The sequence below is a fragment of the Python bivittatus genome, unplaced genomic scaffold, assembly GCF_059951505.1.
Source record: "Python bivittatus isolate LINGU-HERP-01145 unplaced genomic scaffold, Pbiv_v1 ctg000080_np1212, whole genome shotgun sequence".
Lineage (NCBI taxonomy): Eukaryota > Metazoa > Chordata > Lepidosauria > Squamata > Pythonidae > Python > Python bivittatus.
Genome location: NW_028277035.1, coordinates 22,348,332 through 22,360,089, shown reverse-complemented (window position 1 = coordinate 22,360,089; position 11,758 = coordinate 22,348,332). Strand labels below are relative to the sequence as shown.

The following is an 11,758-nucleotide window of genomic DNA, read 5'->3' as shown; positions in this document are numbered from 1 at the left end:
AGCTTAGTAATGTAAGAAGCAACCTTCCCTTCAGTCTGAATCCACTGCCAATTTTTAGCAGTACAGAAATCTCTATCCATTCTCTCTCTATAATGTATAATTCTATAACCTCATGTTTCCTCTCAGTCCTCATTTTTATAATCTTAAAAGCTCCAAATACCTCAGTTTTCTCTGATAGAGAAGGCACTCCAGTTCAGGTTGGCAACTTTTGTTTTCTCTGTTATGACATTGTTTTCAAGATGAAGCAGCCTGAAATTTATACCGGATTCCAGAAACAGCAGTAAAATATGCTTATATAAAGAAATTGTGAGACTATTTTATTTTCAGTTCCTTTCCTAATAATTTCCAACATTATTCATGTTTTTCATTGTAACTGTGTGGGGAATTTACGTTTTCTACCTCAAGATCTTTTTTGTTGTAAATCATATCCGATTCACACCTCACCAGGATAAAAATGGTTATGCTCACCCGGCTTCTCTAAGCAATGAGATGCTCCAGGGATATAGCAATTATTTTGGTTGGTTTCCTTTGGAAAATTATCACAGGAAGCTTCTTGCATTTTTAAATATATGCTTTTCTTTTCAAACATGAGTGATCATGCTTAAACACTATAAGGGTCTTAAACACTACAAGGGTCTTTATACCCCTATAAAGTGCCTTTCCCCACTGGCACCTCACCATGGCACAAACGTGCCCTGCAACTTCTTTCATTTGCTATGTCCCCACAACATTACCTTCAACCCATTCCCATTCCATGAAGGAGACAGTCTTAAAATGTGTTTAGCAATTCCCCCTAAATTGCCAACATCCATCAGCAGATTCAAGAGGTATTAAATCTGTTCTGCTTTGCCATTTATTACATCAGAGGCAAGGTCAGGTGAATAATAAAGGGTGGGATCAGAAAGGTATTTATTGGCCATTCCAAGATAATACAGGCATGCTCCCTCATTTCCAGCACCTGATCTCCTATCTTTTCCATTCTTCTGTTGTCTCCTTAAAAAACTGGATACATGAATGAAACATTATACACTAGTACTATTATATCTATGGTCCTTACTAGAGGGCTACTGCATATGACCTGCCAAAATTGTGATGACCACTTGATGACATCAAAGAAATACAGAAAATTCCATCTCTTTGCTTTCATCTAGTGGCCATTTGGAAATCTTCACCAAGGTCTGATACCTATATCTTACGTTGTTTGGCCCAAGGCTGAAATAGCAAAATTATGGAAAGGCAGGAGCACCTTCCCACCACGGAGGAGTCTGCCACTTGTAGTTTAATTCACATTGCTCCAGATAAGTTGTACAAAGTTAAGATTTGAAGGAATGCAGTTTTGAACTTAAGGTACCTATCATTCATTTGAAACAAATCGGAAAATATGTTCAGCATCAGCTCTAGCAAAAGTGAAGCTCTCTTTAAGATAGTAGTAGGCTACATTTTCATGACCATGGGTTGTACTTAACAGGGCCACTATGTCATACATAGAGAAGAGGCCATGGGTTTTTCCAGGGGTGGGGAGAATGGACATTTTCTTTTCCAATTGAATCAAACCTATTTAGGGTTTACAGTATAGTATCCCCGTACTTGCCTGAAAATGTCAGAAAACTACAACACTGATTTTGAGCAATCACTGTTGGGAAAGTTTTCATCGGCTACCCTAAAAATGGTTTGGGGTTCATATGTGGATTGCCCGTCCAACAGCCTGGAATAAAAATAGTCCCAGAGTTCACTATTGCATTAGAACTGATGAAATCTGAAGGGGAAGGTAGAGATGACATGCCAAGAGTTCCCTTCCATCCAACTGATTCCCAGTTTAATTTTCAGCACGCCAGCTCCTCTCCTTGCTTCCCATTCATGCTCACCCTCTCTCACACACAGGGTAATCAAGACATGATGCACAGACCTTGCGCAGACCCTCTACCTGTCTCATCGTAATCAACAGTAACTGGTTCTCCCAGTCCAAACAGATAAGAGGCCCCAGACATAGCTGAAGGAAGAACAGCAGGTATATGTCAAGTATGCAGGATGCCAGGCAGCACAAAGGCACCTCTTTCATTGATTTTGAATTCCACTCTTTTTTATGTACCTCAAATTTTCTGGACCTTGACAGTGACACTACTGTCTCCTATTTGACAGCCTCCCTTACAGTCTGAGCTGAAGTGATAGCACAATGGTGTTAAGCTGGGCAGTGAGGCCACACTGTGTGTGGAGTGCCATACCCAGTGCGACCCTCTAAGCCTCCCACTTGCGGCACCTGGGAACAAGTTCAGCTGACAGAACAATAGCCTGCCACATATTGGCACAGTTTTCTAGATTACAGTTTTATACACAGATTTGTACCACATCCTAAAGGTGGGGTTTTCTTTACATAAAACCTTAATATTTCAGTTTTACAGGGTTTCTTAAATTAGACTAGATTTCTAGTAGTATGGACAGAATTGGTCATAGTTTACAATTTCATTTTATCATCCTGTGCTGACTACTCTTCCTGATCTATATGTTGTTTAGAGTTTAATAGTGAGTTTCAGGTTTTTAAAATGACAAAATGTACTCAGTTACTTACACTCAATCATGAAATACTGAAAAACTTTTAATTTTTATGATACTTGTAAATCTGTTTTTCACGTGCATCTGACTCTTTTATTTATTTATTTTTTGTTCTCTTCTTTCTCTGTTTATATATTTTTCGTAAAGCATTTAATAAAAATGTATTTTTTAAAAAGCTTCACATGGGAGTTCCTGACAACAAACTGAATTCTGATTACAGTCAGTATAAGAACAAGATAAATATGTCTGGGATAAAAAGGGGCTTGGAATGAGTGTAGATTTGCAGCAATAGCAACTACAGTTTGACAATATTTTGGACTCCAATGAGTTACCTTCTAGCTGAAATTTAGCATTAGCTTTTAAAGATTTGAGTCAATTCCTCTTATAATGCCAAGTGTGAAATAAAATAAAAGAACCAATTATGCTGAAGACTTTGTAACGTATACTTATGATTCACTTATATGTGTTTTACAATTATTTAGGAAAAGAAATAATTCCCTTCCCATCTCAGAATGTCTCTATTATGAGGCATTTAAAACACCAAATGCTCTTTAAATACACTGTTGCTACTTAATTCTGACTGGGTCCCTGAGTAGGACTTTGAACTTGTTATGAATATTAACCCGTCAGCCGAATTTGCTTATTCCCCTCACTGAATGAAAAATAATCCCTGGTTCTATTTATCCCATTTTACAGGTGGACACCAAGTAACTGAGACAGTCCACAAACTGATAGTTGAAACTAACAGGAAATATTTCCACAGGACTGTACTGTAATTGGGCTTTCCCTCACCCTAATACAGTGTTTCTCAACCTTGGGCACTTTAAGGTGGGTGGACTTCAACTCTCAGAATTCCCCAGCCAGCATGGCTGGCTGGGGAATTCTGGGAGTTGAAGTCCACCCACCTTAAAGTGCCCAAGGTTGAAAAATACTGCCCTAATACAACATAGATGGATACCTTATTTCTTCTTTCTACCTCTTGCAAACTGAATGCGACGTCTGTTCCGAGTCTAGTCCGCTTGCCACCAGCAGGTGGCGGACGGCAACATCCCATTTTCGCCCGCCGCGAAGCAAGCCCTGCGCAAGGGAGCTGTTTTCCCGCCTCCCTCCCCTTCCTCTCTGTCCTCCCTTTCCATCCCAATTTGCAGCCAGCCCCGCCGCATCCCCACGGAAACTCCTCCCGCTGCACCTGAAAAAGGCGTCTATTGACAAACTTGGCTGAAACAAGCGAGGTGAGCGCTAGGCGAATAGATGTAGGATCGTGAGCTCCAAGTAAGCCGTCCAGAGGCAGGAGGGGGAGGGAGGAGCCCCCGGAGATACAAGAGGGGAGAATTGGCTTGTTGGTTCGATCAGCAAGCTGTGCGCATCGACTCGGCCCCCCTCCCGGTTCTTCCCCCGATTCACACCCCCTTTAGCTCTAGGAGCGCTTGAGCTGGCATCGCGCTGCACTGCGTGACAGCTCCGGGCTCCGAAGACGACGTAGCAGCAGCCGGGAGTGGGAAGCCAAGCCCAGCTGAGGAAGATCTGAGGAAGGCTACGCGCCGGCGATCGGCGGGGGTGTGAGCCCAGAAGGCACCTTGCCCTCCCTGATTCCCAGGGCGGCTACCGCTGCCACCGCCTCCTCTCCGATTCCCTCTAGCTCCTCTTATAACCCCACCCCTGACCTTCTTCTCTGGCTGCCCAAGACGGACATAAAGACAGAAGCCCAGAGAGAAAATAGCACCGGGTCAAGGAGAAATACCTGCGCATCACTTAGACTGCAATTGATGGGAAATACACATTTCTTTCTCTAGGGAAGCTCGTTCCCCCCCCCCTTTTTTTTCTTTTAAAAAAAGAACCCGTTCGAAAGCAAAAGGGGGGGAAGAAGAGGGGTTCTGATCTGAAAGGAAAGAGAGGGAAGGGGCAGCAAGAGGAATCGGAGAGAATTTAACCGAGCGCTTCCCTCCCTTTGTTGAATGAGAAGGACGGCGCCGGATCACCATGAGCACCAGCAGTAAGTACGGCTCTCTCTTGATTTTGCGGGAGGAGGGAGTAGCGGCTTCTTTTGCACTCCGCCTCGCGGGGACGAGGGATCTCACAGCCGGGTGGGCCAGGTTTATGGGTCTGAGAGTGTTTTTTCCCGTTTGTGTTCTGGGATGAGAAAAGGTGGACATATTGTGTGGGTGGGTACACCTGCTGAGCCTCAACCCTGGTTCCCTCCCCACAGCTGGAATTTTGACAGCTGGATTTAAATGGGGGGGCTGTGTGCTGTCATCTCCCAGCTGTGGGCAGTCACATCCACAGATGCCTAACTACTCTAGGTTAAAATAGTACACTCACTCTTGTCTTCGGGCTCTGCCCCCACCTGTGCATCTAAGTAGAGATAGGCACAATCTTTTTAATGGCATCTCAGGGCAGAGTTCAGACCAAGAGTGACAGGGCTGGGGAATGAAACCATGACCATGTGTAGATGCATTGTTATGTTCCCAAACATTTCCCACTCTTGTACCAAACTGAAAAGATCTGTCTGTAGTGGACAGTAGTGGCTATTGATTAGAGTAAAAGAAATGACAAGAAGCATTAAAAGCACCACATCAGAATCTGGAAAGGAATAGAAACAGGTTAAGAAATAGAGCTATGTCAGACCGGCTTGCAGATAGGTGGGTGCCAGGTTCTATAGCACTGAATTTGGCAAATAAAGGACAAATCAGCCAAAAACGTCTGTTGCTAGTGTTCTTGTTACTCTTGCTGTTTTGTTTCTCTCGATGCTTAGTAGTATTTTCACTCATCTGTGGGGTATGTAAAGTCAATCCAAATCACTTTGTAACCTTCCTCCTGTGACAACTGGAGGAGGAATTTTCGCAGCTTTTGGATACAGAGATTTCAGATATTCCAGGATCTGAGGGCAGGGAGGAAGTAGCTGGGTCAAAAATTCTTGCTTAGTATCCTGGAGAGCTAATGTCTCATCTAGATTAACTAATGGTCTTGACAACAGTGTAGGTCTACATGTTCATAAGAAAACTGTTTGTATTAGTGTCCTTGGGATTTGACTTGAAATTGCAGTGAGCAAATATTTGGCTGGGGATTCCCAACACAAGGGCATCAGCCAATTAATTTCAGTGTCCTCCTTCAGGTTCCTCCCTCTTTCTTCTTGCTGTACTGGGTTGGTCCTAGATTTCTTGAGACAAACAGGTGGTGCTGGTGCTACACAAGAGAGTCAGCAAAGGGAAACATTTCAACCCAAAGAATGAGTGATTCTAGATTTCATATGCTATGTCCTCAAGAATAAACTGTCCCAGTGTTTTCCACATGAGTCACATCTGAATTATGTGCTAGAAAGGATGCTCTGCTAGTAGGCATAGATAATAGGTCCTACTAATATATTCTTCTCCATTCAGGAGCTGCCTAATAACAAAAGCCTGGAGCTTACCTGCACCACCCAACAAGGTGTCTTACTCAAGGCCAGGGTGTTTTCTGCCTGGGTGGTGGAAAAACAAGGCTGAAAAGAAGGGGGGGGCAGTCTTATCAGACACAAATAGCAACTGGGTGATGGTGGTCTCTTTCTGCTAGTAATGACTGTTTGTAGGATTAATGTTTCATAAATCCATTATTGTTCCAGGAGGGTTGTCACTCCCCCTCAAGCTTTGCAATTGTATGTGCTCTATGTACTCTGTTCAAAACCCACTTCCATAGCACCATTCTCCAACTCAGTGCTTTCTGTGTTGGGGCTGTGCTCCCCATTATACTGGCTATGGACAATGGGAGTGTAATTACCATTATCCATCTATAGAATGCTGAATGGGAAGAAGTTATTTTAGAAGTATAATTTAAATTTATCCTCTTTGTTACTATGATATTAGGAATATGAAAAAGGAGTATGGTGTTTTACCTACATCAAGATATTCTTGCTTAGCCTGGGCCTATTCTTAATTTGACCCATACCTGGCTGAGCCAAAGTGGGCTCAGCTATGATCAGCCTACCCAAACTGTGACGCCGCATTTGTGAGCCTTTGTCTTCTCCTCTGTACCATGACGTGATACTGAATGATGTGCTTTCCTCCCTCTGCAAAGCACTTTGTGCTCTTTTCGTATGTTGCAATGGATTATTTCTTATCATTCATGAAAGTCTGGAAAGCAAGAACTGCCATTTTCAGATTAATCCAAAATGTGGATCCCACGGACTTACTAGGTTAAAAAATAACAAACACATTTCTGTTAATGTGACATGACTGTTTTCAACCCGTGGAACCATGTATTATAATCCTAGTACAGTGCCAATCAGTCATTATCTTGGGTGGAAGGCAAGAGCTTCTATTGCAATAATATTTCGTGGATGCAGCCTCCAGGAAGGCCCACATCAATGAAGCCAGCCAACAGTAGAAGGGATTTACATACTGTTCTTACTGCAGCAGAAACTAAAAATGCCGTGCTTTAATTAACCTTGTTGGAATGAATGATAACCATTACTTATATGGGAATAATGAAAGGGATGTTGTTGAGATAAAGAAATCTGCCAGTTCCTATTATCCTCAGCTATTGAAGATCACCCTGGAATTCTCTGTTGCTTGAACTCCCTAGAGTAACCTCCTCCAATAATGATACCATTTAGAAGTATTGGAGTTGACCATATTGAAGGACACTAGGTTGGAGAGAGTTGCCTTATCATACGATAGAAGGCTATGGTGGAATTTATATAAACAGACGTAGATCAGGGTTCATTTTGAATTATTGCCTTACCACAAGCCATGAACTATGCCCTTTAATACATTAAATGGCACAGTACCTCTTAGAGGCTGATATCTAATCATTAGTGCAAATATTTAGCTGCACAATTTGAGAACACATAGAAGAAAGTAGGTCCTATTCACTTCGAGGAATATACTTCCAGGTACATTGCACATCACAGTGCTAACTAAATATCTACTTTAATTCATCATCTTACACTTCTTTATTATTTTATTACTAGCTAAGACAGTTCCAAAAGGTCTCATCAGAAGGTATTAATTTCATACTAGGAAATCTCACTACTACAATGAACTGTTCTTCCTCTACAACAGGCTCTGTCCTATTTGTAGCATAGCAAACTCGTCTGATACAATGAGTTTTGGCTGAATTACAGGAGACCAAGAGACGCTTACTCTAGAGGCAATTTTTTCTTCTTCTTAGAACGAGGGTGAACCGTCTGTTGTCAGATTTCTTCCACCTGATATGCGCTGCTGTTGATCTGATTGCTCCTTTGAACCACTGCTCTTGCTATAAATTTGCCACTAAATTGAATCTCCCAATAAGTTTCCATGTCCAAAAACATCCCATGTATTCTAGGCTCAGTGAGAAGATACTCTTCAGTCATTTCACAGTAATGTCAAGCATTCACAACCCAGACATTGGCACTCAAACAGTGTCTTTCCTATGAAAAAAGCCAGAGACTTTCAAGATAGAGATGTAAGAGGTAAATATCTTTATGGTAAAAATAAGAAACCTTTAAAAAGTGGTTTAACCAAGGCAGGGCTCAATCTTGGGAAAGTTGACTTGAGGTCCTTCCATATTTTAGCCTCAGTTCCCTGTCTTTAAATACAGTTTAAACTTTGTATAAGTTTGTTATGAGGATAAATAAAATAATGATCACAAATCGACTTTGCAAACTAAATTGCTTGCACCTGATGCAGCGTAATGCCTCATTCTCACATTTTCAAATAGATCAACAAGGGATAATGGGCAGGAATTTCAACTAATATAAATTAGCACCAGACCCTATACATTTACATGGAATTATGGCAGTGTACAGCAGCTGAGTATCTTCCTGATACAGTGGATTCCACTAAGCTGCTTATTTCTAAGCCATGTGTTAAAATGATGTCAGGGTTCTGTCCATAAGAAGGAAAAGTGAGAGAATGACTCTTTTGTCCTAAACATCTCCTATTGTATTCAGTTATCACTAAAGACCTTCTTGGTGCAAAATAGCCATTGCATGAATGTTGGCTGAAATTGCCACCATATGATGAGTCTCAGTGTGGTGGGCTGTTTGGATGCAGTGGAACAGTATAGGACACAGATTCCACTGAGTAGTCTCTTTGGAGTTGCTGAAAATCATCAGCAGGCCTGGATGTTGTGTGATAGCTCCTTTATACCTGGCAAACCAGATTAACTTGTGAGTTCGGAACAGAACTCTCATACTGTTCTTGCCCAGTCTTAGAGACATGGGTATCCAGCACATCCATGTTGATTTATATTTCTTTTCTCATTATCATCAGTACATCTGTTGTTATTTCCATGGCCTTCCATGAGAAGATAACATACAATATATTGGAACAATGCAAACAAAGAAATAAGAATACAGTCTTCTTTTCATTATATATGGAGGTCATGACATGTTGAAACACTAGACCTTGCTGGAGAGAATTACATGAGAAGAAAGGCTCTTTGTTCCCTCGGTGATAGTAGAGTTAATTTGGCATTTGAGAGGATGGACTAAGAGCCTTAGGATTGTAATTTATATGCATAAAGCTATTGCTCTACATCTCTTATTGTCAGCACCACTCATTAGCTATATATAGATTCATAATGTTATAGTTCAGTGTTTCTCAAACTTGGCAACTTTAAGATGTGGCTGGCTGGGGAATTCTGGAAGTTGAAGTCCACACATCTTAAAGTTGCCAAGAAGAAACACTGAACTATAACATATAACTCTACTATCTATATAACTCTAATTCTCTCCAGCAAGGTCTAGTGTTTCAACATATCATGACCTCCATATATAATGGAAAGAAGGCTGTATTCTTGGTTCTTTGATTGCATTGTTCCAATATATTGTATGTTATCTTCTCATGGAAAGTCATGGAAATAACAACAGATGTACTGATGATAATGAGAAAAGAAATATAAATCTTGCAACTTTAAGATGCATGGACTTCAGTTTCCAGAATTCCCCAGCCAGCCATGTAAATGTATTTAAAAGTTTGAGAAACACTGTTATAGATACATCACTGCTTGCAAGTACTGCCTATCCTAACCCCTCCTAAGATTCCTGCATGCCATCCATTGCTATACTTATTATTAGGATGCATGTCTATGTCAGAGGGAAAGAAGATATTTATCAACTATGTAGCTCCTGTAGTATTACATGCTCAACTTATATAGAGAGACTTGAATAACATCATGTATGAGAAAGTACATGTATAATTCTGTTGCTTGTATCTTTAATCATTAACCTATTCGTTTTCTTACTGTAGCATTTTCTATTTATTTCAAGTGATTCTGTTACCTAGAGACTTAATATTATCACTTAATTTATTTGTGGAAGAGATGCCGAGGGTGGGAGAACAAGAGTTGGTTATATTCATGCCCATGGGTAGGGATATGGTGCCCACAGTGACAATGGTCCCATAGACACTTCCTGTAGAGCCCACCAGGCTCCCTGCCCCACTTGACTTCATCTTTAAGCTATTTTAATTAATATTAATTAATTAATGGGAAGATGTCAAGCAAAGTGTCAGCTGTCAGCATTATCTTTATCTACAAAAGTAGATCTGGGCCCCACCTAAGCCTCGTAGGTAATCTTATAAAATAAATGTGTTGCAGGTGGAGGCAGCCCATTACTTAACATGGAGAACCACCTACCTGGAGAAAAGAAAAAGTAAATACAATGGAAGAGAACAGAGCTTGAGTGGGTTATAAGGAGAAATTTACATTGCAGGTGCTGCATTGGATGCCAGTAGCCTTCTCTTGCAGTTCAAAGTGTGAGTTAGAAACATTAGAGCCCTAAATGGCTTGGTGTCGGGGAATCTGCAGGATCATTTTGTCCAGGTTCTCATCCAGTATGCTTGAATCCAGATGGGAATGCTTCTCTTGGCCAAGGAGAGGCACTGTACCACCAATATACAGACATGAACATCATGGGTAGTGAGATTAGTGAGGCTCTGGGGTAGTGCTTTTTGATTGTCATCCCCACATTATGGAACAGTCTTCTTCCAGAGGTTAGGACCATGCTGGCATCACTTCAAAAGTCTGTCAACATGGAGTTATTCCACAGGACTTTTGAAAGTTGAAGTTGCTTTTGATTGGTGCGTGCCATTGGGTAGGTGTAATTTTGTTTGTAGATGATTTGATTTTTTAATTGTATTTTTGTTCTATTTTTTTATGATTGTAAACTGCCAGGAGACTTTGGATTCTGATGGTATATCAACAAAATGAATGAGTAAATGCATACACTTTACCGGTTTGTCTTTTGGTAAATTTGTAAGTAGCTCCATCTACCCTAGCAGTCACTTGGTGAACAAGCTCGCCTCCTCTGCCCCATTTAGTGATCATGCCCACAAATACCGTCTCAAAATTCCAGTTAGCTGAGAGTTTCCTTGGCTGTGCCTTTACTTAGTCAGTTGTTCACACTTCAGAGGCTTCATTTCTTTTTTAACAGTCCCTCCCTCCAAATGCACATGAAATATACTTATGAGTGAATTGGTGTATGTCCGTGCAGTATACTAAAACATATTTGATTTTGTTACAAAGAGAGAAATTTAAAAAACAAAAACCCAAAACTTGAACTCTCACTCTGGAGAAAAGGCAACATGTGTGCTGAAGTGAGGTATGAATAAAAAATCTAGTGAAAGTGAGTGGCAGGAGATTCGGATCAGGAAAGGAAAGGAGACTTTTGATGCAATATCTAATTAATGGATAGAGTTTGCTGTTTTGCGATGTGATGGTCACTACTGTCTTTGATAGCTTTGAAGTGGGATTAGACAAGTATTTCTCAGCCTCAGCAACTTTAAGATGTGTGGACTTCAACTCCAAAATTCTGGCTGGGGAATTCTGGGAGTTGAAGCCCACATGTCTTAGTTGCTGAGTTTGAGAAATACTGCATTAGACAAATACATGGATGATACGTCTGTCAATAGCTTCTAGTCATAAAGGTTATACCCAGACAGCCTCCAAGTTCTGAAGCACTATGAATGAACTTGCTAGGGAGAAATGAGAGAAGAGGGCTATTGCATTCATGCATGGTTTGAGTTTCTTAGAAGCATCTAGCCAGCTGTTGTGAGGAATTAACCTAGGTAAGTTTTTGATGTGATCTAGCACAGTTTCTCTTATTTTTATGTAAGCGGGATTACATTGCTAAGAAATGAGAGTAGAGGCACTGAATGATCTTAACTGTGCAAGACGTAAGAACTACTGAATTCTCAGAATCTTGCTTGCTGTAAATAAGCACAGGACTTAGAACTTCCATCTGAAGTAG

At 41.0% G+C, this 11,758-nt stretch overlaps 1 protein-coding gene across 12 annotated transcripts in view; it reads left to right on the top strand.

The window, feature by feature from the left end:
- The first annotated feature begins 3,685 nt into the window (after positions 1-3,685).
- The window catches only part of ABLIM3 (actin binding LIM protein family member 3), a 153,683-nt gene continuing 145,610 nt past the window's right edge, over positions 3,686-11,758 (top strand). For 11 of the 12 annotated variants that reach the window (XR_015794729.1, XR_015794728.1, XR_015794727.1 and 8 more), the window contains exon 1: positions 3,686-4,543. The gene's annotated coding sequence lies outside the window, so the exon portion shown is untranslated. The remainder of the gene's footprint in view (positions 4,544-11,758) is intronic. The other variant, XR_015794725.1, reaches the window with a different exon arrangement.